Source organism: Chinchilla lanigera, unplaced genomic scaffold (genome assembly GCF_000276665.1).
Source record: "Chinchilla lanigera isolate Chin_1 unplaced genomic scaffold, ChiLan1.0 scaffold00002, whole genome shotgun sequence".
In the NCBI taxonomy this organism is placed as follows: domain Eukaryota; kingdom Metazoa; phylum Chordata; class Mammalia; order Rodentia; family Chinchillidae; genus Chinchilla; species Chinchilla lanigera.
In genome coordinates this window covers 17031181-17058241 of record NW_004955403.1, presented here as the reverse complement: position 1 = coordinate 17058241, position 27061 = coordinate 17031181, and the positions used below count along the sequence as shown (strand labels likewise).

Here is a 27061-nt window from a genome sequence, read left to right as displayed (position 1 = left end):
CAAAGGCAGCCAGATGAGTAATGACCATTGCCTTGGAGACCAGAGGACCTAGAGAACGTGAAACTGATGTAAGGACCAACACAAATCCCTTTTCCTGTAAAGCCCAGATGCCAATGTGCAGAGAAGGTGGGGGAGAGACTTACTTGGGGTTTGTGGTTGTTGTTGAATGTTTAGGGCAGTATTGACCTACAGTGGGGTGTTGGGAGATGTGTAAGGGTGGTTAAGTTTTATCCTCATGCCATACAGCTGCTACTGGCATTTTGTAGAGGAAAGAGGTGGGGATAGGGTCGGGGGAAAGGGTGCTAAAGTTCTGCAGAGCTCTAGGAAGAACTGTCGCACCCAGAATGCACCTTGAATTATCAAGAGAAATATAGAAAGGTGTTGTTTAAGTCAAACCATCTATTTTGGTTTAGGGGAATAGCTTATCAGGTTTCTTTTCATCCTCTACATGAAACGCTGGGTGGGGTTCTTGAGGAGGATACTGGTTTAAAGCAAGTAAGGAATTACGTGTGCTTCCCGTATCCAATTTGTAATGTAACTGGCCCTATTATAACTGTACTTAAAAGCACAATTAATCCAAACAAATAATAAGCATAGCCATTTTGTAAAGGCCAGGAATATAGATTCCTGGAAGGAACAAAATATATTGTTTAATTGACTTTCTTAAGATATTTTGTTTTGCAGGGTGCCTGGATCTCAGATGGTCATGTTAGTCACACTGCAAAGCTACAGCTCTGACTCACTGCTTGGTGACTCAATTCATGTCATATGTTGAATGTTTTAACAAGTCCCCAGTGCTTATGTAACCCACATGTAATAATTTAAAAGTGCTCTTGGAACTATTTCTGACAGATTCTAGCAAAACACTTTAATTGGGGTAGCCAACGGCTTTTAACTGCAGCAGGGGATGTTTTGATATGGGAGGTGGGCGGAAACGAAAACAAAAAAACCTACCAATGAGGGTTCTTTTGCACCCTCCTAAGTCCACCCCCACCTGTGTTTTTCTTTCTGACACTGCTTCCAAAAAGCTGTTCTTTGCAGACAAATGCTAGTATTTCCAGAAAGTAAACAGTGCCTTCTTCTGTAAGTGAAAGCAGAGGCAGGAGCAAACCGGTCAAAGGAGAGAGTAGAGATGAAGAGGAAATGGAGCGTAAGAGTATGAAATGGGCAAAACGGAGCATAAAGCAGTGAAAAAGAGAAAGTAAAGAAACAGAAACCAGGGCAATGATAATAAGAATCGACATCTCTGAATCATAACAGTTCCATCCCCAGTGACAGAGCTTGTGCTAGTGGTAAGGGGATAGGACTCTTTCTTTAGTTCATGAGAAGGAGTTGCTATGCTGTGAGCTATGGGCTAGAGCAGTGATGACACCAAGTGCACGGACGGCAACCTCAGGCCCACTTATTTATCACAGAGTGCCAGCACTGTCATTAAACCTGGACACTGAGATTTTAGTTTAGAAAAAGCAACTCATACATTACCATCGTGTGTTGTAAACGAAAAATACACTAACAGAGATTTCAATGATACAAACAGGTTTTTATTGAAAGATAGAGGTTTGCATTGGGCATGCTTTTGCACAGTGAATGTGATTTTTGCTGTTGTGTGCATGCTGATAATTTATCAAACCTTGGCTGGGGCTACTTGACTCACATGCTGAGACAGAGGGATCTGCGTGTCTGCTACTGCACGTGTGCCACAGTTTCCTCACCCCTGAACTAGAGTCTTGGTGCTACCTGGGCCATTTCAGAGCAGGAGAAAGCGCAGTGAACATCGTCCTCTGTGAGGGAAGCCAAGGACCAATCCCAAGTCACAGAGAGCAGTAGAACAGGAGGGCTAAAACATGATGTTCTGAGCCAGATGAGCTATGTTTGAATTTCCCAGCTGTGTTCGTGATTTATTGCTTCATAACACATGCAAACATTTTTATTTTCTCATAGTTTCTGTGAGTCAGGAACCTAGGTACAACTTGGTTGATCTTCTGGCTCTTGGTCTCCCACAAGGCTGCAATCAGTGTATCAGCCAGGGCCTCAGCTAGCAAAAAGTTGGTCTGAATGTTTGTATCTCTATAATATTCATATGCTGAATCCTGACCTCCAAAGGTGATGGGATTAGGAGGTTGGAGCTTTTGGGAGATGATTGTGTCATGAGGGCAAAGCCTTGAAGAATGCAGTCACTGGCCTTAGAAAAGAGGCCTCAAGCAGCTTGTTTGCCCCTTCTGCCATGTAAGGACATGGCTAGAAAGTGGCATCCATGAGGAATGGGCCCGCATTAGACATCAAATCTGCTAGCGCTTTGACGTTAGACTACTAAGCCTTCAGAGCTGTGAGAAGGAAATGTGTTTTACTGTTTTGTTTTGGCATAACAAACAGGCTAAGACAGAGTCCGAGGTCACTGTTCATTGGCGGGGCCAGTGTCCTCAGTGGCTATTGCCTGGAGACAGCAGCTCTTTGCTACTGCTGTGGACCTCTCCCCAGGACAGCTCCAGATAACAGCTGGCTCCCATCAGAGTGCTCAGCTGAAGAAAGCACAGGCATATGAGGCAATCACTCTGTTACTGAGCTACACCCCCAGCCCTCTTTATTGATACAGTCTCCATGAGTTGCCGACACTGGCTTCCAACTTGTGAACCTGCCTCAGCCTCAAAAAGTAGCTGGGATTATAGGTGGGATTACTTCACCTAGGGAATGAACATCTTTAAACTAAATTTCTTGTAATTTTTTCTTTACAGAATGACATCAGTAGGGCTCAAGGGCAGGGAATGATGAGCCCAAGGACTCCAATGCCAGGAGGATGTCTCAGAGTCTGCTTTATCACAACAGTTAGGTAACACAATCTGCAAAGCTTCTGTTTTCTTAATCCTAAAAGGAGGATAAGTAATAGCATTACAATGTTAATACAACAGACAATATAGAGTTAAAATGATGTAAATGCAATGCTGAATATGGTCCTTACACAGCATATATTTTTAAGATACTTGTTTTTTCTCCTAAGGATTTTCTTTTCTTTTCTCTTATATACTGGTTTCCTTAGCTCATTCATTAGGCAACAAATAAAAGAGACTGAGAATTTGAAAACCTGCTGGACTTACCTTCCTGATTTGGTTCCTAAAATCCTTCCATCCTATGGACACAGAAAGCCTGGGTTGGACACCAAATATTTGGGGAAAGTAACAGAGTCGCAACAGGTCCGAGGAAGGGTTTGGTGAACATGGAATTTTGCCTTCTCAAATCAGGTACACTATAAAACAACAACAAAAGTTTTTGTGTTCTATTTCATTTGAATAAGCAATCTGATGAAAATTATAGACATTTAAATAAGCAATCCAGTGAAGGAAAAGGCCAGACCATTGCAGGAACAGGATCTCTACAATCTCACTTGATCCTGGAGCATGTGTTCTCTAATCCTTAGACTAAGTCAGAATAAAAGTGTCCTGAAAAAGCAATAATGGGGATTTTGTTACCTGGCTTATGTTTAGATTGAGTCAAAATTTAATATCACTTGTAGTATTTTTAAAGTCACGTATTTGTAGTCAGAAAATCCGGTACTATATCATTCAAATATTCTATTGGACGAGTAAAGCTGCTGTAGGAAAAATGACATCTTAAAAAGTTAATACTTCATATATACTGGGATATTTAAGGATTAACCCCCCACACACATTTCTCATATTTATGCTGTGATCTTTGAAGGGGAACTATTACCTGGCATAAAGCACAGAGGCACCATGAGGAGTATGAAGTTTAGGACGTTGTTCTCTCTTCATATTCTCTGTCTGGCTAGGAGCTTTTGTGATGTGCAGGACCTGAGTCTCCATGGTGTCTGTTATCACAGTTCCCTGTGGATTTCTGACAATTCACATGGGATAGGAACTTGTTGCACAAATCTGCCCCGAGAGACAGAATGGTGGTAGTGGTAGAGGATACTGGCCCAAGGCAAACCTGCCAGAATCTGCACCTTTGGCTATGGCTGCTTATTAACTGTTTGATCTTAGTCAGCTTAACATCTCTGCACCTTCGTTTTCCTACCTTTAAAGCAGAAAAAAAATTACTTAGATTATATGATCATTGTGAGGATCATTTGGATCATTTGATACAATCTGGGAAAATTCTTCAGTAAACACAAGCATATTATTTTTAGTTGCTTACTGCTCACTTTGCTGTGTGAGATGACTGCTCAGACTTTCCTGCTCATCCTATTGCCATCTTATAAACATTTAATCTGGCTGCTTCCCCACTTGTTTACTTATGTCCCAAAGATCAGCAGGACTCCTAATCCTTGTTTACAGCATAGTTGTTGCAGTGTATGACTCTTTACTGAGACATACAGGAGGCAGTATATGATGAGCATAGATGAGACTACTTTTCATTGAAGGAAACCAAAAATAAAGTATTAAGTGCCATTTCTCCTAGAATCTATCATTCATGCCCTTCCAAGAGGCCCCTAAGCAGGCTGTTTTGGTCTTTTTCTCCTCTTTGCTGCAGTCGTGTGTGTGTGTGTGTGTGTGTGTGTGTGTGTGTGTGTAGGGAGTGTTAGTTCATTTTCCCCTCAACCCTGCCGTCTCATAGTCTTGAATATCCAAAAAACCAGCCAACATTATACATTTATTCAAGGATAGCATTTGTGCACTGGGAAGGCAAAACAGATTCATTTGTCTTTATTTCAAAGCATCTGAATTCCCAGCTTATCCTTTGCTTTGCTTAATCTAGTAGCCTACAAAAATACCTTTTTTTAAAACTAAAGAGCTGTCTTTCCCCAAATTTTCTGACACCTTCAGAACATAGGCAGAAGTTTCAACCCTATACAAACCCCTATCAACAACCCTTTTATAGTCTCTTTCATAATTCCTGAATTGGTGTTTCCAGACAGGAAAAGATAGTGAATCAAAATCCACACTCCAATAGCTGTGCCCTACATCAGCCCAAGTCGTCTTTCATAACCTGTAGATCATCTGATATAGGCAGCTTATCAGCTATCACATCCTTTATATGAGCCCAACCTTCTCATTAAACATCTTCATGTTAGTATATTGCACAGACTGGGAGAGCCACTCCTTAGTACCACCAGACCATGAACTCTAGGAGAGTTTGAATTTATTGTTTGATCTGAAGTAAATGACTGATAGACATTTTGTTGGATTACCCATTAATTTTGTTACAAATGGCACTTCTGTTAGAGAAAGGAGATGATGCTGGGGTTATATTTGGGAGCGTCCATTTCTGATAATTTAATTGTGGCATGCCAGTAAAGTAAACCAAGGGCCTTCTACCATTGCAGGTAAGCTATTAATGGAATGGAACTGAGAAGTCAGAGTGGCCTTGTTGAGATGGAATGGCATTTGAACCAACCTCTTCAGTGTACTCGGTTAGAAATTCCTGTTCCAAGGCAGGAGTTTGATAGTTATAGCTCAGCATAAGGAGGAGGCAGCCTTCCTTTTGTAGCTTCTTTCATCCAAAGGGTGCAGCATGTGAGCCCTTGCAGCGTGTGAGCCTGTGGATTGCAGACCTCCTGGAACAAGATGAGAATAGTATCACTGAAGAGCAACAGGCAGACAGTAGCTGTAGATACTGAGGAAAAAGAGAAGTGTCTATAGATTAATGGTGCCAGACTTGACATAAGTGTAGAGCATCCAATTGAATTTTAATTTAAGTAATGAAAAGATTTTAGTATGAGTATGTCCCATGCAATATTTGGAACATGCTGATGCCAAAAATTATTCATTGTTTATTTGAAATTTTAATTTTACTGGGCATCCTGTATTTAATCTCGCAAGTCTACTTTATTGAGTACTGGAAAATTTACTCCCAAGCTAAGTTTCCTCATAATAACTTCAAGTACTTAGAGAGGATCCCTTCTGTATAGCTAGAAGCTAAAAAGTGTGAAAGAAATGATTGTATCAATTTGTATAGCTTGGTCCTTGTTTCTCTGTAGCACTGGTGATAGTGATGATAAGCTGGTAGTTATGGGTAGCAATGCTTTCAAATGAGCAAGAGATAGAATGTGGAAATATAGATTTCATGTTTTTTCAAGTGATCAAGGTCACAATGAACTGATTTCTGTAATAACTATATTCTCTCTCTCTCTCTGTCTCTTCTCTCTCTCTGCATGTGTGTTACTGGGAGTTGAACCCAGTCCCTTTGAACTGGGCTACTGCGCTACATCCCTAGCCCTTGTAAAAATTTTTTCAGACAAGATCTTGCTAAGTCCTTAAGTTTCAGGGCTGACACTTGCAATTCTCCTGCCTCAGCTTCCCAGACTACTGAGATTATAGGGTTGCATCATCATGCCCAGTTAAGTACTATATTCTTCATGCCTTATAACCACATATGAATTGTGACTGGTTGGATTCATTGTTGGAGATTGATGTAGATGTCAGATCCAAGTGGAAGAAATTATTTGGAATTGGGCTGTTTTTGAAAACTAGTGAATTTTGGAGGAACAGCAAACTTGGGGATTGTGGGATGGTCATGTTCCCATGGAGTACGTAAATAGGATGAAATGCTAGTCTTCAAAGGGAGTGGGGTGAAGTAGATACGCAAAAAGAAATAGATATAAAATACCATGTACTGTATAAGACAGAGGAAAACAGAAGATACAGAGGTTACCTTAGCGTTTGATGACTGTATGAGTCAGTTTTCATCCCTGTAACAAAATACCCATGGAAAATCAACTAGAAGGAGGAGAGATTTGTTTTGGCTTATGGTGTTGTGGTTTTTAGCCCGTGGTCAGCTGGCTCCATTGCATTGAGGGCTTTGGCAAGGCAGAAGCATCATGGTAGAAGAAAGCTGCTCACCTTGTGGCAGCCAGGAAGCAGAGAGCGGGGAGAGCCAGAGAGGTAGCTGGGGACCAGATATAGTCCCTGAAGTCAGGCCTCCATGATCCACTCCCTTCAAAGAGGCCCCGTCTGCTGTTTCAGCACCTCTCGGCAATGCCAACCAATGTATGATCTCATCGATGTGTTGATCCACTTGATGAGGTTAGACCCAATCACTTCCCCAAAAGCCCATCACCTAACCAATCAAGCCTGGAGCACATATTTGCTGTACATAATGATTATTTTCACTGTAGGAGTTGTACATGTACATGACACATTTCAGTTTCCTTTCCCCTCTTTCATTTTTCCAGCATCAGATTTTATTTATAAGACCTTACAAAATGATCATATAGCTGTACAGATTGAAAGCCAGGCTATTAGGCCAAATAACATATAAAGCATGTAAGACAATTGTATTAAGTCAAGGTACAATTTTAGATACATTGTCTGCACTGTGTTACAATATCTTCTTTTTCTTTCCCTTTTTTCCTATTTCCTGTCTTTTATTTCATATTTTACATGGTGCATGGAGTTTTTTACATAAGAGAAACCAAGTGATATTTAAGTTTGTGTTTCTGAATTACTTCACTGAACATTAGGATCTCCGGGTGCATCCGTTTTCCTACAAGTGACTCAAGTTTATCCTTTCTGTGGCAGAGTAGTACTCCATTATGTATAAATACCACATAACAAATTTCTAATTTTAATTCTATATGTCTTTCCATGTTCTTCATATAGTACATTTCCCTTTGGTATGAGGTAGTATATAGTTTGAGCAGTGGTAACAAAGAGATTTTAAAAATATAACACCTTAAATTGGATAGCGTACTTCTATTTCACAGAACATCATGACTGTTCCAGGCTGGGGGAATGGCTCTACATCATGACATCATTCAAGGGTCCAGATTTTTCTACTCAGGGCCCATGCCTCTTCTCCTACAAGTCCCATAACTCACTAGAATAATTCACAGAACTCTGGAAAGTTCTTCATTATTGCTGAATTATTTCAAGAGTTACAACTCTGGAGTCAACAAATGGAAGAGATCCATGGGCACTTCAATGTGTTTACCAATGCGGAAGCTCTTCTAACTCCATTTGCTTAGGGGCATTTCTCAAGGGGGCACGCAAGCCATTGCCCATTGGTGATGAACAATATTCAGCTCCTCTTCCCACCCACGGAGGTGTTTCTTTTGGAGGGAAGATGACAGTGAAAGGTCCAAACATCTACCCAGGCATGGTCTTTCTGGTGACCAGCTAGACCCTGAAGCTATCTAGTCCCCTGTTCACTAGTTAGTTACCTTATTAGAATGCAAAAGACACACTCCTGTCTGCAGAGAGTCTTAGGGTTTCAGAACTTCTTGTCAGGAGCTGGGAAAGAACAAACACCTTTTTAGGGTATCACAAAAATATAAGAAATACAGCACAGAAAAAGCAGGTTGCCTGCAAAGGCTGTCAGAAGACAGTGACGTTGTTCATAAGACTTTCAAGAAGAAATGTTACGATGCCTCAAATTTATATCAATTCAAGCTGTAGTGTTAAATAATGACAGAAAGCACTTAAAGACATTCATAAATTGAGGAAATGTGTTATTCATGTATTTATCTTTAAGTTTTTTGAGAAACTCTCAGGTTTACTGTGAAAGAAATCACAATTAAAAGAATCTGACAAACGCTCGTCAGCCTTCCTTAGTCAGTTTGCCTCTTAAACTCAGAGATGATTTCATGTTATCAGGTAGATTTTGTCAGCCATGGAAGAAGTTTCCAACTGTGTTTCTCCTCACCTAGTAGCAAAAAACACCCATGTTTCTCTGAAAATAAGACCTAATAGGAAAATAATTGCTGGTTGTTACTATGGTGATGGCCAGTGTCATGCAGAAGATTATACTTCCCTATTCTCTTGCTTGGTCACCACACTCTGATGTCAAAGTAGCCAAGGTGATTGCAGCTGGCATTTTTAAAAATTTTAAACAGAGTAGTAAATAAGAAACAAACAAAGAAATAGAACAGTAGCAGCATACCAGTATCACAAACATAAATATATCAAAGCAAGAACATTCAAAGTGATACAGAGTCTCAAGACAAAATAATACGAATCAACAGTGGTTGTTACATTTCATATTGCTATCCTCAACTACATTGCTCAGATTGTCAGATGTAAGAATGAAAGATTGCTCAAACCATTAAAGGGAATAAGAAAATAATTCTTTGATAAAACAGTAGAGATAATACAGAGTTTCACTAGACAAGATGGTAGGAGTTCACCATTGTAATTCCACTGCATATTGTTACCTTCAAATCATTTGCTCAGACTACCAGACACAAGCATGCACAATCGATCAGAACATAAGAACTTGTAATCATTAACTGTTCATTTCAATACACCATCAGACATCAGCAATACAGTTATTGCATTCCTATATATATTTATATTTTGCCTTCTTTCTTTTTTCTTTTTTCCCTCATCCCAGTCATTCCTTCCTTTCAGCAACTTCTTTCCCTTTCCTATTGTCTATTGTACATTTTGAGTTTTACCTAGTCTTTCAGGTTCCTATACCAAGGAGACAATATGATATTTACCCATTTGGATCTGATTTATTTCACTAATGAGTATGGTCTCTAGTTGCATCCATTTACCTTCAAAAGCATAGAGATTATCTTTTTTAATAGCTGAGTAATACTCCATTGTAGAAAAATACCACAACATTTTTATCCATTCCTCAGTGGATGGGCATCTGGGTTGTTTCCAAGGTTTAACTATAACAAATTGTGCTGCTATAAACATAGGTGCACATATATAGCTGTGGTATGATGTCTTTAATTCTTCTGGGAAAATACCCAGAAGGGGAATAGCTGGGTTAAATGGGACTTCCAATCCTAATTTTGTGAGGAATCTCCAAATTGATTTGCACAGTGGTTTCATCAATCTACACTCCCACCAGCAGTGGAGTAGGGTTCCTTTCTCCTCACAGCCTCTCCAGCATTTGTTATTGGTTGATTTCTTGAAGATAGCCATTCTGGGGTGAGATGGAATCTCAGTGTTGTTTTAATTTGCAATTCTTGAATGACCAATGATGTTGAACATTTTTTCCTGTATTTATTCATGGCTGGCATATTTGCTCTCCAGTTTTCAAGGCTGATTATTTTCCAGGGAGGTCTTATTTTCAGGGAAACAGTGTTATTCTTCGCTCCTCCACTTCAACTCCTGTCAGAAGGAATCTTTCATGGTGATCACTGTATTAGCATGGGTTTCTCCAAATGCAAAGGATCAGACAAGGAAATGGATATAAGTGGTTGATGTGATCCCAGGAAGCACAGTGAGGGATTTGGGAAGTGAAGGAAACTTGATAAAGGCTGTGTAATGATCAGGTTCTCACTGTGGACAATTATACCCAGAAAGCCTGTAAGGACTATAAATTGTGTTGCACAACAGAGATGTAAAACAAGTCACTAGATAATTTTAAATTTTCTAGTAAATAAAAAGTAAAGTAATCTTGACAGTATATGATATTGAGTACCATGTGCTTAAAATATTATTACATAATTTCAGCATGTAGTCAATAAAAAATGAGATAGTTTACTTTTTCATAGTAAGACTTTGAAGTTCAATGTGCATATTTATTTATATATTTCAGGCGTTCAGTAGTGACATTTGCTAGAGTCTGCTGCCCTGGACAGCACAGAGAACACACCTTGGAATCACTCCCTCACAGGACACTGTGGTCTTTCATCCACTGAAAGCTCCTTGGGGAGTTAACTTCCTAGCACTGTGGCTGGCCTGGAATTCCACCCAAGCTAGCTGTGGCAGCCACAGAAAGGCTTCAAGCAGAGAAATTCAAGCAAAAATCATTAAGGAAGCTGCCCAGAAGCAGCCAAAGACCTCTGGAGAGGCCAAGGGAGACGATCAATGCACCGCAGCACTTGTGGCAACCAAGTAGCTGGCACCTTTCTGATCCAGTGCTAGCTAACCGTGGCTAAACTGTGAAGTTAGTGTACTGCAGCAGGTAAATTACTAAATGAGTGTACTTTTTTCCCCTCAACAAAAGAGGTTCTCCTTGTAAATGCGCAGTGCTAATGTCCTGAGTTTATTTTCCCTATACTTTGTATTTCCCCTTTTCCTGCCTGAGATGGAAACCACCAACCTTGCTTCAGGGCAGGTTTATGATCGCTCTGAAATAGAAGGTACTTATACAAGACTATGCTGGCTGGATTTCCGACACAGGCACCTTCAGAGGGTTGTTGGGAGTGGTGGAGGGTAAAGAAGGTCACACAGTGAAAGAGAACTACAGAGCTGCAGGCACAGCAGTGAGTAAGTGGGGCTTGAGTTCCCTTCAAGGGTAGCACCTTGGTGAAGGAGATGATAAGATTACAGCCAGCATGACTGAGAGTTCACCTAAGGGAGCAGCCTCTAGGCATCAAAAATACACAGCAGTGCGCGCGCTCACACACACACACACACACACACACACACACACACACACACGTATTTTTCTTTTAGATACTGGGAATCCAAGCCAGGACGCTATGCATGCTTGGCACCACCACAGAGCTACATTCTCAGCTCAAGGCACTGGAGCTTTGAGATTGGCAAAGATTTTATTGCCTCTAAGCGTGGCCCAGACTTGGCAGGCAACCCAGTACTAGTGGGCACCAGTGTGCACCGCAGATTAGATGCCTCCTTGGGACTAACGACCCCGCATAAGACACTCAGACACTTGCAAGGCCCTGCATGTTGGTGCCCTTTCCTTCCTCCTCCTCCTCCTCCTCTGACGGAACTTCCTTCTTGTCCTCCTCCTCCTCTTCCTTCGCCTCCACCTCCACTCCCACCTCCTCCCCTTCCTTTTCGATTGGTTACTTAAGGGTATCAGCATGCTCTCTAGAGATTTCAGGTTTGCTGAAAGCATACGAAGGATGTTTTTCAACCCCAAATTTCACAAATCAGTGCAAAATTTTCACTGTTCATACCCTGAAACTATGCCTATGTATCTGTTTTCTAGCTTCCTGTAAAAAGAATCATAGCATTTACATTTCAAATAGTTGATTTTCTCTTCATATGCATACATTTATAATATATCAAGTGATATATTCCAAAAATGAGTCCTTGAGGCAGTAGCTGAAATGTAACATACACATTTTAGCAAACTGAGTGAATATTTGAATATTTATCCTCATTATGGATGCTTTTTACTGATTTTGAAATAATTTTCCTTTAATTTTAAATAAACCTACTTTCAGGTTCATAGAAAAGTTATAAAACTAGTGGAATAAATTCTTGTATAACACTAATGAAGACTTTTCATATTGATCATTTTTCCATATTTGCTTTATGGTTCCATCTGCCTCTCTTTCTGGACCAGTCCTTCTTCCTCTCTGCTCACCTCCCCAAACAGGGAAAGAAAGAGAGAGAGAGGGAGGGAGAGAAAGAGGGAGGGAGGGAGAGAGAGAAAGAGAGAGAGGGAGGGAGGGAGAGGGAGAGAGAGAGAAAGAGTGCTAAATCATTTGAGAGGAAGATCTAAAAGTGACCTTTCTCTCAAATGATTATATTTAAATACTTCAGAAATTTTTTCTAAAACAAAGACATTCTCTTACAAAGCCACAATTAACAAAATTAAGTTAACAAAATTAAGAAATTGATATAGAGAAAAACTGTCATCTAATGTACAAACCTATTGTAAATTTTGATAATTTTTTTGTGGCAAAAGAAAATGTAGGCCACAGATGGCTTTCAATTTTTATTATCTCCTTAGTATCCTTTAATCTGGAATAGTTCCTCAGATTTTTCTTTTACTTCTTTGTTTTTCATAACACTGACATCATTGAAGAGAACGAACGGGTTGTTTTGTAGAATGTCCTTTGCTTTGGGTTTGTGTGATGTTTTGTCATTTATGTTACACATGCATTTCCTGTTAGGAATACCACAGAAGTGATGTGCTATTTCCTCACTGCATCGTACCAGAAGGCACATGGTGTCAGTTTCGTTGAGACTGTCTTAAGTATCAGCTGAACTAAGCAGTCTATTTTGTGACACAGTTGCTTTCCATTCTAGTGAAGTCTTTTCAGGGGTGGGGAGAAGGCTTCTTATTTTTGGTCCTTAACAAATAATGGACTAGCATTTTGAGTAGCACTCGTAGTACGCTTTTGTTTGTTACAGTCCTTGTATCTATTTGCCAGTCTAACTTCTTTAAAGTGGCCTTTAATTTTCATTGAAGGATCCACCTAAATTTTGGGAAACCAGCTCCATATTTCACTTTCTCAGAAGAGTATGTGATCAAGGCTAAGCCAGTAAAAGCATTGTATCCCTCTAGATACCTGTTTGAAAAATGGAATTTGATTAACAAACTCCAATCACAAGGAACCCTGGAAATTTGGATGGGAATACTGGAATGAAACTGTTGGGCTTTGTTTTTTTGGGTGGTAATATGGTAGAAATATGCTAAGTTTAGATCTAGAATGTCTCCTGAGGCCTCATTATGTCAGAGGTGGGGCTTTTGTAAGGTAATTGGATTGCTCCATGGATGAGTTCATAGCTAAATGTGCTGCTAGGAGTGCAACCTTGTTGTAAGAGATGTGTCAGTGGGCATGTGCTTTTGGGGGGTATATCTCTCTCCCTGGCCCCTCCTTTCTCTTTCTCTGCTTTCTGGCTGCTGTGAGTTGAGCAGTTTTCCTCTGCTATCCCTTTCCACCATGCTGTTTCTGCCTTGGAGCCAGCTGACCATGAAGTGAACCCACTAAAATCATTAGCCAAAACAAACCTCTCCTCTTTTAAGTTGTGGGTGTCAAGCACTTTGTATTTTTTTTGTAGTGCCAGGAATAGAATCTAGGATCTCGTGCATGCTACACATGTACTCTACCACTGGGCCATACCCCAGCTCAGGGGCCTGCTTGCTATGTCCTCACGTGGTACAAGATAACAGGACAAAAAGGGTTGAAGTAGAAAGTCTTAAAAAATTCATTAAAAATTGTTACAATCAATAAATGGTTCCATAAGCTTGCACGATATGAGTTAGTATGCAAAAATTGATATTATTTCTACATACTAGTGATGAGCAATAAAAATAAGGAAACAGTTGCTCTCATAATAATGCTAAAAAGAATAAAACATGTAAGAATAAATTTAAAGCAAAACCATGCTGAACTTACACTTTGAAGCCCATGAAATATTGTTGAAATAAACTAAATATCTAAACAAATGTAAAAACATTCATCACCATGAATCAGAAAAACATTGTCATGGTGGCAGCACTTCCCAGTGAATTGATCGGCAGTCGATCTACAGATTTACAACCCAGTGAGAATCACAACTGACTTCTTTGTAGAAATTGATAAATTTTTCCTAACATTCATAGAAAATTGCATGGGAACCAGAATAGACAAAATAATCTTGAAAAGGAAACCCTAAGTAGAGAGATTCACACTTCTTAGTTCTAAACTTACTATGTACAACTTACTTCCTAGTTCTAATGAATACAATATGGTACTGGTGCACATAGACGTATAGAGGAATAAAATGGAATTGAGAATTCAGAAGTAAAATTATCTGTGCATGGTCAAATAGTTTTTGGCAAATGTGCCAAGACCATTTACTGTGGAGTCTTTTCAGCAGATGGTGCTGGCTTCACTGGATAGTCACATGCACAAAAATTAAGCTAAAATTAAGCTGCATCTTTACTGCACATTGTTTTTTCTTACACAGACATTAATTTAAATAGATCAAAGATCTAAATATAAAAGCTAAAACTATAAAACTATTAGAAGAAACCAAAGAGTGAATCTTATGACCTTGAATTTGGCAAGAGTTTTGGCTATGACATCAAAAGCACAAGCAAAAAAAGAAAAAAATAATTTTGTGCTTCAAAGCCTGTCATTGTGAAAGTGAAAAGACAACACATAGTACAGGAAGAAATATTTGCAAGTCATTTCCCCAATAAGGGACTTGTATACCAAATAAGCAAAAAACTTTAACAACTCAATAATAAAAAAACCAAGTATCAAAAATAGACAAAAGACTTGAATAGACATTTTTTTTCCAAGAAAGGTGGATGAATGATCCACAAGCACTTGAGAAACTGTTCAATGACATTATTCACTAGGAAAATGCAAATCAAAACCACAATGAGATATAGATTTACGTTCAGTAGGAGATTTGAATCAAAAGGTAAATATTACAAGTATTATTGAGGATATGGAGAAGTCATACCCTCATACACTGCTGGTAAGAGTGTAAAATTATGCATCCACTTCCCAAAAGGATCTAGCATTTCCTCAAATATTTCAACATAGAGTTACCATGTATCACAGCAATCCCACAATTTATATATGTTCCAAAGAGTTGAAACCAGGCTGGGTATGGTGGCACACACCTGTGATCGCAGAACTTGGGAGGCTGAGGCAGGAGGATCACTATGAGTTCAAGGCCAGCCTAGGCTACATAGTGAGTTCAAGGCCAGTCTGCACTACACAGCAAGACCCTGTCTCAAAAAAACAAAAAAACAAAAAAACAAAAAAAAAGAGAGAGAGTTGAAAACAGATATTCAAATAGTTTTACACAGACCTTTACAAGAGCACAGTTCACAATAACTAAAAAGCAGAAACAGCCTGTATTAGTTTTCTTGTCACTGAGACACAGTATCTGATACCTGGAACTTTAAAAAAGAGAGGTTTAATTTGGTTCAGGGTCACAGAGTAGATTCAGTCCACGACTGGCTGGCTCCAAGGCAGAAACTTCAGGGCAGAGGGCATGGGAGAGTAAAGCTGCTTAGTTCATGGAGGCAGCAAAGCGGAGGGGGGAACAGTGCCAGAGAGGAACAAGTGAGGACTAAAGTCACACAGCCTATGTCCATTAACTGATGAGGGACAAATCAAATGTGGTATATCTATATAGTGGAATATTATTCAAGTAGAATAAATGAGAAATTGCTGACATGTACTACAACATGGGTGAATTGTGAACACATCCTATAAAAGAAGCCGGTGCAAAGACCACTTATTATATTATTTTACTCATAGGAAATAGTTATAATTAGAAAAGATATAGAGATCAAAGGTAAATTAGTGGTTATCTAGGGTCAGAGAGGAGGTAAAGGGTGGGAGAAATAGTAGCTAAAGTACATGGAGCTTTTGTCTGAGTTGAAGACCATGTTCTAAAATTGGTTGTTATGATGGTTACATATATTTGTGAATACACTCAAAACTATTGAATTGTACACTTAAAACGTGTGATTTGTGTGGCCCATGAGTGGTATCTCAAAAGATGCTTTTTTAAAAGCATGGCTTTATTTTGAAGTTATTGGCTCTAAACACAAAGCAAAATAATATCTATAAGAGAAACCTTATGTTTGTCTTATCAATCATTACATTTACTATTAATAACAATTTGATTACTTTGGAGAGAAATTCATAGGTTAGATTATCCTATTTCAAGATAATTCCCCAGTAAGCACAATCATGCTTTAGAGATTGGAGCTAACCATAAATTAAATAATTTCAAAAACAAAACTATAAAAAGCATTCTCATTTTGTTCACTACAAAGGTATTGCATTTAATATGGCACATGGGTACATTTATAATGTGAAGCAGAATTTCCAAAAATGAGTACTGAGGGCTAACAAAGTCTTCAAGTGTCTCTACTTGTATTTGTCTCTCCTCATAGACATACCCAGATGCTCTGTTTGATGCTAAAAACCTTCCTGACTTCAGGGTCATTGCTCTTGACTCATACTTTGGTTTCCAGGGACACGACTTCAAGTTTTGATCAGTAATTCTTGTTTTGGAATCAGTCACACTCTGGGATTTGTGTTTTCATTTACAGAATAAGGAAAATACGAACTATTGAGAAATTAACTCATTTTCCTGAATGTTCTTATTAAGAGAAAATGTCTTTGTTTTAAGAAAGAAGAGTGAAAGGATTAATTTATGGATGCCTGAGAAATTAGATATGGTATATAAAATTATTTTTCCTTTTGAGATGACATTACAACTATTTTAATATTTGTAATTTAGCCAATCATAAGATAGAGAGCTAAGAGAGATTTTGGAGGCAGAGGTTCCTTGGTTTGGATCCTTCACCTTTCATTTATGGGTTTTGTGATCTTGAACAAGTTGCCTAAGTCTTTGAAACTCAGTTATGAAATTTGTAAAAATATGTTTGTATATTATAATATAATAAACACAAACAAGAATATATCTAGCAATAGTGGGCAATCAAAAAGACTTCTCTAACTTAATACTGTAACAACATCACAGTATTAGTAATGCCACCATTGGGCTAGTCAAGAAATATTGCTTGATCCCCAGAGATGAACCAGATTTATTCTGAATACCAAAGGCAAATTACACACTCCTCCTAGACAGCATATATAATATCCTTAGTGCTCCTTGCAGCTCTCTAGCACTTTATGATATCTAGTGAGTAGTTTGAGTATAGCTCCCTATGCAAATTAAGAATATACTCAAGTGGAGGGCAATTCCTAGAGTATATCTGATACTAATAGGCAACAGTCCTTCAATTTTGCTGATAGTAGTAACACTGAAAATGTGAATCTTAAATGTGAAGTTTTAGAATTTTTAGGCAGTGGTAAATATAATCACAGTGATGAAAGAGATCATCAAAACTCTTTCATATTGTAACTCAAAATTCTATCATTATTAAATAATGCTAGCCACTGGTAGCCACTATTCTACTGTTTCTATGTATTTGTCTACTTTAAATATTTTATATGAGTAGAATCTCACAACATTTATTTTTTGTGACTAGCATATTTTTATTTAACATAATGATCTCAAAGTTCATTCATAATATAATATCTGATGGGATTCCCTTCAGGATAAATAATATTCTGCTGTATGTGTATACTACCTTTTGTGCATCCATTCATCTGTCAATAGACATTTGAGTTGTTTCCAACCTCTAGCCTGGTGTAAATAATTCTCCAATGACCATGGTTATACAAGTATCATTTTGGGACCTTTCCTTCAATTCTCCAGGCTCAGTGGGGATTGAGAGATTCCTGGATCATACAGTAGTTCTACTATTAACCTTTTGGGGCTGGGGATAGAGCTCAGCCACATAAGTGCCTGCCTGGCAAGTGTGAGGTCATGAGTTTGATTCCTTGTACCAAAAAAATTAATACTATTAACTTTTTTGAGGAAATTCCATATTTTTTTCCATACTGGTTGCATCAGTTTATAATCCCACAGTGCACAAGGATTTTAATTTCTCCACATCTTCTTTAACACTCTCCTGATTGATGAGATAATATTTCATTGTGGTTTTGGTTTATATTTCTTTTACAATTAGTAAAATTGAACATTTTCCATTTGTTTGTTGGCCATTTGGATATCTTCTTTGAACAAATGTCTGTTCAAACCCTTTAACCAGTGTTTCATTAGGTTATTCAATTTTTTTGTTGTTGCGGAGTTGTAGTTCTTTGAATATTCCAGACATTAACCCTTTAACGAGTATATATGACTGGAAAGTGTTTTCATCTCATAGATTACCTTTCCATTCTGTTGATTTTGACTTTGTTGCACGAAATATTTAAAGTTTGATATACTGTTAGCTCTCCCTACCTCTGAGTTCTGCATTCACGGATTCAACCTACTGCAGAATGAAAATAGTTGGAAAAAAGTTGTGTCTGTACTGAACATGTGTCAACTTTTTCTTGTGATGATTTCCTTAATGACACAGTATAACAAAGTATTTGCAAAGTACTTTCATTATATTAGGCAGCATAAGAAATCTAGAGATTATTTAAAGTATATTGGAAAATGTACTTAGGTTATGTGAAAATTCTGTGCAATTTTATATAAGGAATTTAAGCATAGGAAGATTTGTGTTATTGATGGGAGGCCCTGGAACTTAGACACCAATGAACAAAATTCGTCCCATTTGTGAGTTTTTCACTATGTTCTTTGTGCTTTTCACTGTCACAGTTAAGAGATCATTGACTGATCTATTGTGAGGAAAGTTTCACAGTGTATTTTCTTCTAGAAATTTCACAGTTAGGTATCTTACCTTTAGGTCTTTAATCCATTTTAGTTCATTTTTGTATGTGGTGTAAGAGAAGTGTCCAAATTCATTCTTTTGCAGGATTTTGTAGGATTCCCAACACCATTTGTTGATGAGACCTTTCTTTCACAATTGAGTAGTACTGGAATGCTTATTGAAGAAATATATATATATATATATATACACACACACTTATTACTTATTTCTGGGCTGTTTATTCTGTTCCATTGGCCTTTTTGTCTATTTTATGACAGTGAAACAATTTTCACTTCTGTGACTTTTAATGTTTTTGAAATCAAGAAATTCAAATCCTAGCCGGGCATGGTGGCACACGCCTGCAATCCAAGTACTTGGGAGGCTGAAGCAGGAAGATCGTTGTGAGTTTGAGACCAGCTTAGGCTACAAAGTGAGCTCAAGGCCAGTCTGAACTGTACAGTGAGACCCTGTCTCAAAAAAAAAAAAAAAAAAGAAATTTGAGGCTTACACCTTTGTTTTGTTTTCAAGATTGTTTTGGCTATTCAGGTTCCTTTTATTGTCCATATGAATTATGGAATGATTTTTCTATTTGTCACAGAGATGCCACTGGAATTTTGGATATTCATCGAGTTGAATCTGGAAATTGTTTTGAGTAACATGGACATCTTTAGAATATTAACTTTTCCAGCCCATGAACATGGCATCTTAGTCACTTTCTTGTCACTGGGCCATAACACCCAATACTCACAATGTAAAAGAGGGGAGGTTTATTTGGGTTCATGATTACAGTCCAAGGTCAGCAGCTCCAAGGCAGAATGGTGTAGTGAAGAGGCCTGGGCAGGGGAAAACTACTTATGTCAGTGTGGAGCTGGGGAGGGACCTGCTCCCCTGACCGGGCCCTACTTCCAAAAAACAAGTCAACTACAGTGGCTCCATGGTTCAGTCCTCTTCCAAAGCCCCATCTATAAATGCATGAAACTTGTGGCGGGGGCATTCTCGATCTAAACCACAACGTGTAGGATGTCTTTCTACTTATTTGTGTCTTCTTTAATAATGTGTTATTGTTTTTAATGTTTCACTGTTCATGTCTTTCAGCTCCTTGGTTATAGCTATTCTTAAGTAATTTTAAACGCTTTCCATGATAAATGGAATTGTTTCCCTAACTTACTTTTTGAATTGTCCACTGTTACATTTTTTAAACAGTTTTCCACTAGCAGCCCTCCACCTTGCCAAGATTCCTCTTTCTATAGTAGGTTCATTGCTTGTGATGCAGAACAAGATGCTCTGCCACATGCTCCTCTGCTGCATGCCTGTGCTCTGCCCGTACCCTCCCTGCAGTCGGCCACGGTGACTGCAGTACACTAGAAGCCCAGAGAAAATGCTCCTTACGAAATGTTGAGGAACTCATTTAGTGACAAAATAAACACACAAAGCTAATTTTTCTGACTATAATCAAAGCAAGTCTCAGTTCTCTTTCCTTTATTAGTTTTGGATGTAAATTTCTCCACCTATTACCTTAAAATCCTCATTCTATAATTTAATATGTTATCATTACCCCTTACTACATAAGGATCTCTCTGCTTTTATCTCTGAAGAAGGATGGGAAGATTATGTCCCTGAGAGGGTGTATAACTGACTCCTGACCATAAAGATGGCCATTATCTGTGAGGTTTAGACATATGACGTGGGAAAGAGAAACCTGAAACCGCAGGATGAGATTGATGTGACAAAGATTAAGCACACTGCATGGCTCATCTTCCAGAGAGAGGAAGGGGATGTCATTGGACCAAATGCAAGCACCCCAGTGAGGGTGGTAAACTCACAGTCAGCCAAGGTATCACAATTCCAAAGGAATCCCAACTAGTTGTTTGGCATGGCTACAAAAGTCCCCTGTGGGAGCACTTCTGGGAGAGATGTCAATGGGAGGATCTATAAGAATCCCGATATAACCAGTCCTCCAATCATAGCCATGATGTCGGAGAGTGGGCTTCAGTTCCAGAGAAGAGAATTGCCAAAGGCTTAGGAAGGGCACAAGAGTCCCAGTCAATAAATAAACTGGTATGCAAACTTAGGGAAATGAGGCAGAAATCCTCTTGCATAGACCTTGTTCATAAAGTTTGGATTTGAGAAAGGGGACTGCTATAGTTTGGATATAGTTTTAGTATTCCCCAAACGTAATGACAGCTCCATAAACCCCTCAAAGACAGGAGTTGGAAAGTTTGTAGATGGCTGAACACATGCAGGTACTGGTACAGTAGTGTGCACAAAGAAGCCACGGAAGCTCCCCCTTTCTGCCACCCGTGCATCTCTCATCCAATACATCTTTTCATGTAGCTGTTCAGCGGTATCACTTTCAAGATCCTTTATAATAAATAAAATAAATGTAAGTCTCTCTCAGCTCTGTAAACCACCCTAGAAAATTAATTGAGCCCAAAGAAGAGATTGTGGGAACTCCCTATTTATAGTCAATCAGAAAAATAAGTGACGACCAATGAATGGGGCTTGGTATCTGAGATGGAATCAGTCTTATGGGACTGAGCCCTCAGACTGACCTACAGATGGTATTAGAATTGAGTGAAGCTGTAGGATACCCAATTTAATAGAGAGTTAGTTGTTGGTGAAAGAAAAGTCCCACACATTTTGGTGACTGGGATGTTATACTCTGTGATAAGTGGTATGAAAAAAAGGGAAACATTTATTTCTGTAATGTTGGTAGTAATGTCTCCTCCATCATTTCTGATTCTAGTAATTTTATTTTCTCTCCTTTTCACCCATGTGTCCAAATGCAGGGTGGCATAGCAGAGGGCAGCAAAGCAGTGAAATAGTAAAGAAGCAGCAAGTAACAAGTGCTAAGGACCCTCTGAGTTCCGTCCCTTATATCTTATCCAGACTACCCATCCTTAGGGCAGGTAGCACTCATGGTCAGGGTGGGGCAGCCTTAATCCTAGCATCACACCCTGAATCAATCCCAGCATCACATCCTTGATCCCAGCAGCAAACACTCTAGTTCCAGTCATCTCTACAAAGCCCCACTGATGACTGCATGAAGCTTTGGGAGGGTATCTAGATACAAACCATACCAGTCTAGTATGATGTAGATGCTTACTAAGTTTAATTTGGTATATAGTGCTGTTTCCGTCTTCTATTTTTTGTATTGCTTTTTGCTAATCAGTGTAATTATTTTACCCATTATTTAAAGTTGGATATTGAAGTCTCCAACTATTTATTATTAAATTGTCTGTAGTTCCTTTATATCTATCAGTTACATTTCTCACTTCCTCATTCTTTCTTAAGATATCACATATCACAGGTGATGGTCACCATGTCTGTGGCATCTAATGGGAAAATGGCACAAGGTGAAAGGCCCCCACTAGCAATGTCGTAGTGTCTCAGCAGATAGGAACTACTTACTGAAGATTATTGCTCTGAAACCTCTATGACCTAATACAATGGTCTAATTTCTGATGATCAAATAGTAGTCAAGAATTGTGGTTGCAAGAAGAGGAAAGAAAAGAAAGTTTTCTTAGTTTACTAGAAGCTAAACAAGAAATTCTATTTGTGAACTGGAGAGCCAAGGAGACATTCATTGCTTATGCATGATGTGTTGAAGCAACAAAACTAGAGAACAAGAAATAGTTACAAAACAGTGTAACTTATTTTTTAAGAGAAAGAATTGGGTAATCCACAAAAGATTTTTTTTTGCTTCTGTCAAACTTATAGATCTTCTAGTCACTACTGCTATACTTAGGTCCTCAGGAGATGCAATAATAAGAAACACCTTTCGTCAAATGCATTCTTTAATCCTCACCGGAATTTGTATCCTGAATAATTTTAAGCTTTTTTTCCCCAGATGAAATAGGCATAAAAACTTCTTTTACAACAGTTCCTTGAAGTTACCTTAAGAGTCAGGTCTGAGCATACCAGGATTCTGGCCATCTCAGTTAACTATATTCAGCCATCCTCTGAAACAAAATCATCAAAGCTTTATCAAAAGAGAAGAAAAATGCAGGATGTAATGCCAGACGTCTGTAATTCTTTGATTCCAGCTATAAAACATTCCATTGACTTGATTTGAGGCAAAGAGTGAGTTCAGGGCATTTCTCCCTGTGTCCTCTGAACATAGCATATGCCTTCATATGTGACACAATTTTAATTTTTGCTTCAGGCATTTGAAACAGGGGTGCTGGTGAAGATTGCTTGGTCACTAGCTTGGCAAAGGGTCTTCTGCAAAAATACTGTGGATTTTATAAACTTGTTTTTATTATGCTAGTGTTTAATATTAGAATCACTGAGTAGTCATGCTTAATGGATTTTAATTTCTTGGTAATAAATTATTTAAGGAAAAAGTGCAATAGAACATAACACTTACGCTTTTAATTAGAAGTTAGTGTGAAGTAAGGTTGTATGTAAATAAGGAAATCCTATTTAAGGTGAGCAAATTAGAGGAAGATATTACACATGTGTGCCCAGCCCATTAGGAGATGTTAAGACAGAACTGAATGCTGAGGGGTCTATGCAGCCACAAAAGATAGAGTAAACAATTTTTGGAGAGGCAAAAGAAAAATTTTACTTTCTTATAAATTACCTACATCTATCTTTGCTCCGTTGACATCAAACCAAGCATTAACATTTTCTGGATCTCAAAATATATAAAAGTCAAAATGTTATATTAGCTAATTCATTTTTAACACCATTTATTATTTGGGGACACTCTCTCAGATTTCACCATCCACAAAATCAAGTAATGGTAGACATTTACCACTTATAATGACCCCAGTGAGCATTTGATGTTCTCCTCACGCTGCTCCCAGGGTTTCTCTGATTAGTCCTGGAGAATGCAGGGGTTCTACGGAACATTCACTTTGAGCTACTCGGAGGGCTTTCTGGTCTGAGAAATGAGTCATTAGAAAACTTAGAGTCATCAGAGACACTTTCAGTAGCCTGATAGTAGGAATAATTCTAGGAGGGAGTGTCTTTGCGCAGGGACTCTAATTGTCTTTAAAATCACAGTAAAGGTGATACTGCTCTCCGAGGGTAAAAAAAGTACCTAAAACTCTATTCTTGAAGGCCCAAACTCCCCTAGAACAGGTTGTCCCACGTCTTGTGGACAAGAATTGGAGACAAAGTTTCTGCACACTGCCCTCAGAGGCCTAATCTACATTAAGAGTTAAGGAGTTAGATTGCTGCAGGAGGTATGTGTTGAAATGCAGCATTGTTCACGTGTTGGAAGGAAAGAGGAGGGCAGGAAGAAAGGAGGGGACAATAACCTCACTTTGAAGCTTGCACTCATTTTTCCTTTTTTCAGTTTTATGAAAAAAAACAAAACAAAACAGAATTCATAACGAACTAAAAAACTAAACTTCAACATCTTTATCAAGTTAGAAACAAATTTGTTTTGGGAACCAAATCTTTGACAGCAAAATAGTATGTACCCTTTGAGTCACTCAGGTCAGTGCTTAGAGCATTAATAATAAGAAAAGGGAATTTTCCTACACCCCAATCACTGCGGTGCTTCCTTCCTGTTTCCCAGATTGAAGGCCCTTGGGATTATTTGTATACTAGATTTGGGTCAAGGATAGATTTTTCATTTGAGCTCTCTTCCACCTCCACTCCCAGGCTTATTTTGCCCTATCATTTCAAATTACATCCTCTTCTATTTATTATTTCAGGGGAAATAAAAAAGATGAAAAAGCAAAACTAATTCCTCTGGCTTCATTTTTAGCCCTTTCGCTTCTCCTTCTAAAGGAGAACTTCGATGGTCTTAAAACATCACACCCTTCTCTTTCTTAACTGCTAACCTTCCTCCTAGAATAACACTGGAGGACCCACTACAACATGGATCCATCAAGGGTCTTTCCCTGAGATTTAGAGTGAGAACCACACGGGGCTCTGAAGAATGAGCATTTGTATTGTCATAGTCACTGTGGCAGTAAAAAATTGTTTTAGAAATTAAAACAGCAACTTGGGGTTGATATACATATATATATTATTTTTTCTTTTTCCTCTCACAGTCCTAAGCAAATTAAAAGGTTTTTCTGAGACCTCAAAATGCCACAACTCAATTCAGGCTTCTGGAATAGACTGCAGTTTTCTTTCTGCTATGCCTTGACTGCTACAGTTTATTATTTTTATGTTTGATTTATTTTCCTTAAAGGCTGTGGTTAAGGGAATTTCCTCACCATCTTGTATGAAGTTAGTCTGAGTCAAGCAGGGGAATGAAGTCTTGGAAAAGAGAGAGAGAGCGAGAGAGCTATATATTACAGATTTCTTTGCAATAAAGAGCCAATCAGTAACATACAGTTATTTCATTAAATATAAATTCAATTTAAAGGTCTACAGGGGCTCTCTTAAAAAAAGTTCTGTGTGTTATTGGATTAGCAAAAAGTGCTCATGCAAAGATGAAGTGTCTTTGTATATTCAGTTTCTTTGATCTTATCCTTGTTTGTCAGATACTATACATAAATGAAAAACTTACAGTATGGCTTGCACAAAGTGGAGTATAACAAATGGTGATGATGAAAAAAAAGAGTTTGGCAATGCTGCATATACAGATTTTTCTTCATTCCTAAAATTCACTTTCTTCGCTTCTCAAGAATCCTCATTTTTCCAGAGAGGAAGAATCAATACGTATTTCCCCCCAATTTTGTATGTATGTATCACTTTCTTGACTTTCTCGCCTTTCTCGCCAATGCTGGATACTATCAGTCTAATTTTTCCACTGTAATTTGGTGAAATAAAATCTCTCATTTTAATTTGCAGTAATAATGAGTTTAAGTCTACTTATAATACTAATGATTTCCCACACTTACTGAATGCCTATATGGCAGTTGTTTGCTAAATTCTTTTTGTGGTTTTCTCCTTTATGCTGGCAGTCTCTCCGTGAGGTATGCTATCTAATTGTTCTCACTTCACAAATGAAACTAGAGGGATCAGTCACTGGTTTAAGGTTAAACTGCTGGAATGTGGCAATTTGGATTTGAACTTAGTAGTGTGAGTCCATAGCTCCATATTCTTAAGAGCTATGAGCTATGCTACTTTTTTGTGTGTTTCTTGTCATTTCAACTTCCTTATTGTTTTATTTTCACACCAACTGGATGAAATTTTATTACCTAGGTTGGGGTAATGACTCTTGATTGTATTTTTAATGCCTTGGACATGTGGCCGAGAAAAAGGCCAAACTTATCAACATGAAATTAGTTTAATAATTTTAGAAACTTTCAGGTTTAAGAAATTATTAGTAGTAAACTGTTAGGAACTATTTCATACATTTTATTTTTTGATAATGGAGGAACTTCTTGGTCTTCTTTCTCAGTAGCTTTAATATAACAATTTAGGAGCCATTTATAAGACTTTTAAAAAGGAATATTTAGTAGTTAGATCAACTTAAGATATTTTTAAGTACTTAAAAATGATTTAATTTTTTCCAAGATGTAGTTGCTGAGAATAATTTAATCTGAGAATATTACATAATTTTGACTGGCAGGAAACATTTGTACTAAGTTAAAAATTACTGAGAGACTTCCAAGCAAAACTGTCAATGCCGAGATGTTGACTTCCTTTTTCCTGTTAACATAGTAAAGGTCATTGGTTCCAGTTAATATGGTCTGGCTTGTTTTACAGAAATGAATGCTGCAAACCAACCCTTGTCCTCACTTTATTCTTACTTTTTGGGATTGAGGTGCTTATTAGTTAAGGAACTATTTGACTTTCAGTTATTTCATTGCTTATTTTTAAAAGGAATTCAGAAAACGTCTCTATTTTTTACTTTCAGTAATATAAACTAGCCATAATAAACACACACACACACACACACACACACACACACACACATGCTTGTGTTTGAAGGCAAATGAACATTTCAAATGTTAGTTGTTTGAGTGTAGAATTATGAAACAACAGAACTATGCAATTAAGACAGGAAGTAGGAGGAGACCCCTGCTAAAGTAGTGTCTAATCAAGAATATTACTTTGCAAATGCTTACCTAACATCACTGTGATGATGTTCATAGCGTCTCCACCATGAATATGGGGGCAGGGACGCCAGGGTATTTGCTTGGCTGACATTGGCCAGAGCAGCAGATGGATCTCCCCTGACAGAATAATCACCTCGCGACAGTCCTCTGGGCTCGGCCTTCTGTGTTCCTTCTGCCTTCTCCTCCCTGGGGAATTCTTTTCCCAATATCCTCTCTTTCCTCTTGCATTTTCACAATTGTCTCATCTATCTCTCATTTTCTAACTGCTTTTTAACAGGTTCTGTGGAAACAGG

General features: G+C 38.3%; 1 long non-coding RNA gene across 2 annotated transcripts; it reads right to left on the bottom strand.

The window, feature by feature from the left end:
• Positions 1-1533: 1533 nt before the first annotated feature.
• On the bottom strand, positions 1534-27061 carry LOC102021071. Of its 2 annotated transcripts, XR_259180.2 has the most exons (5): positions 15172-15204; positions 8114-8183; positions 5350-5509; positions 3093-3241; positions 1534-2862 (listed from the first exon to the last, which is right to left on the bottom strand). It is a non-coding gene; the product is annotated as an uncharacterized LOC102021071 (long non-coding RNA). The 2 variants fall into 2 exon arrangements; XR_001233332.1 differs by lacking the exons at positions 8114-8183; positions 15172-15204 and adding an exon at positions 26778-27061.